Source organism: Epinephelus moara, chromosome 11 (assembly GCF_006386435.1).
Source record: "Epinephelus moara isolate mb chromosome 11, YSFRI_EMoa_1.0, whole genome shotgun sequence".
NCBI lineage: Eukaryota > Metazoa > Chordata > Actinopteri > Perciformes > Serranidae > Epinephelus > Epinephelus moara.
The window spans coordinates 8575304-8577973 of record NC_065516.1 but is presented as its reverse complement, the minus strand read 5'-3'; the positions used below and the strand labels follow the sequence as shown (position 1 = coordinate 8577973).

The following is a 2670-nucleotide window of genomic DNA, read 5'->3' as shown; positions in this document are numbered from 1 at the left end:
CAGCGGATAACGGGGGAAAAAATGGTAGAAACCTCAGGAAGAGCAACTGAGGAGGGATCCCTCTTCCAGGACGGACAGACGTGCAATGGATGTCGTACAGAACAGATCAACATAATAAATTAACAGTAATCCGTATGACACAATGAGACAGAAAGTGAGACAGAGAGAGAGACAGAGAGAGAGAGAGAGAGAGAGAGAGAGAGAGAGAGAGAGATGCAGGACAGAGGGTAATGATAATAGCTTACAACAACATTAATGAAAGTAATAATATAATTATAATTACGGCTATTGTGGTACAATATGTTGAAAGTATATATTAATATCTGATAGTATACATATGTGACAATAATCATATGTGTATAATAACAGTAGAAGTATGACTAATGATAACAGCAGCAGCAGGGGGCTTCTGGCAGGACCACGGGAGCAGCATAACCACACACATCACACTATCCAGACACCGCTGCGATATAAGTTAACCTGCGAGACAGTGAAGCACAAAGGCTCCGGAGAAGAAGCCGAGTTAGTGACATGCAGTACGGCCAAGTTCAAGATGCAGTAACAGGACATGAGAGAGAGAGAGAGAGAGAGAGAAGGAGAGAAAGTGCTTGGTGTATTATAGGAGGTCCCCTGGCAGACTAGGCCTAAGTCAGCCTAACTAGGGTCTGGTACAAGCCAAGCCTGAGTCGGCCCTAACTATAAGCTTTATCAAAGAGGAAAGCCTTAAGTCTAGTCTTAAATGTTGAGATGGTGTCTGCCTCCCAGACCGCAACAGGAAGATGATTCCATAGGAGAGGAGCCTGATAGCTGAAGGCTCTGGCTCCTGATCTACTTTTGGTAACTTTGGGAACCACGAGTAACCCTGCATTCTCAGAGCGCAGTGTTCTGGTGGGATAATAGGGCACTATGAGCTCTCTAAGATATGATGGAGCCTGACCATTTAGAGCTTTATAAGTTAACAGGAGGATTTTAAATTCAATTCTGGATTTTACAGGGAGCCAGTGCAGAGAAGCTAAAACAGGAGAAATATGATCTTGTTTCTTAGTTCCTGTAAGTACACGTGCCGCTGCATTCTGAATTAGCTGGAGAGTTTTTAAAGACTTGTTTGAGCTACCTGATAATAGGGAGTTACAGTAATCCAGCCTAGAGGTAACAAAAGCGTGGACCAATTTTTCTGCATCTTTTCGGGCCTAATTTTCGCAATATTACGCAGATGAAAAAATGCAGTCCGTGAGATTTGTTTTAAATGAGAATTAAAAGACAAATCTTGGTCAAATATTACTCAGAGGCTTCTTACGGTAGTGCTAGAGGCCAATCTTAAGAAACTATGTCATCAGATAAAGAGTTTCTGAGTTGTTTGGGGCCAAGAACAATAACTTCAGTTTTGTCTGAATTTAACATAAGGTGCTCATCCAGGTTTTTATGTCTTTAAGGCAATTATGAAGTTTAGGTAATTGATTAGTTTCTTCTGGCTTCATTCATAAATACAATTGTGTATCATCCGCATAACAATGGAAATGTACAGAGTGATTTCTAATGATGTTACCTAAAGGAAGCATATATAGAATGAATAGGATGACGTGCTGACGTATTGCGGTAAGCGTGTGGTGTCATTTCCAGTGTTTTCTGTGACAGCGTCTCTGTGCTGCTCTAGTGAATTCTACTAGCCTGCTTTCTGCTTTCCTCACCTCAGTTTCTTAACATCTAATTCAAGACTTAACCCACACTAGTTCTGTTTAAGCACTAATAGCTCTCCTCCTTTTACGACTTATTTGCTAATGTCGTAGCTGTTGTTTGCACGTTATTAGCTTATTAACTATTAATAGTTAGCGATGGCTTCTCCCTCTGCTCTTTCTTGCTCGGTGTGCCAAATGTTCAGTTATGCCTCTGCCTCCTTTAGCGACAGTGGTAATTGTAACAAGTGTAGCTTATTTGCTGCGCTGGAGGTGAGGCTCAGTGAATTATAAGCGCGGCTCCGCACCATGGAAAATCACTCGGTAGCTGCGGTAGTTAGCCAGTCCCCTGTAGCCGGTGCGGAGCCACATAGCATAGCCTCTGCTAGCGGTCCTCCGGTAACACCCGTGCAGCCGGGAGGCAGGGTAACTGTCCGTGAGCGTAGCTTCAAGCCGAAGCCCACGGTTCACCACCAGCCTGTTCACGTTTCCAGCGACACACCCGCTGAGGACAAAACTCTGGTTATTGGCAGCTCTAATCTGAGGAACGTTAAGTTAGCAACACCAGCGGCCATAGTCAAATGTATCCCTGGGGCCAGAGCAGGCGACACTGAATCAAATTTAAAACTGCTGGCTAAAGCTTAAGGTAGTAAGATCGTTATTCACGTCGGCGGAAATGACACCCGGTTGCCAGTCGGGGGTCACTAAAGTTAATATTGCCTCGGTGTGTGAATGCGCAAAAACTATGTCGGACTCCGCAGTTTTCTCTGGGCCCCTCCCAAATCTGACCAACGATGACATGTTTAGCCGCATGTCATCATTTAATCACTGGCTGTCCAGGTGGTGTCCAGCAAACGATGTGGGTTTCGTTAATAATTGGCAAACTTTCTGGGGAAAACCTGGTCTGATTAGGAGAGACGGCATTCATCCCACTTTGGATGGAGCTGCTCTCATATCTAGAAACCTGGCAAAGTTTATTAGTAATTCAAAACCGTGA

At 44.0% G+C, this 2670-nt stretch overlaps 2 pseudogenes; one reads left to right on the top strand and one right to left on the bottom strand.

Moving 5' to 3' along the window:
• Positions 1-692: 692 nt before the first annotated feature.
• On the bottom strand, positions 693-1559 carry LOC126397493 (uncharacterized; annotated as a pseudogene).
• A 273-nt stretch (positions 1560-1832) lies between these two features.
• LOC126398152 (uncharacterized) lies at positions 1833-2670 on the top strand (annotated as a pseudogene).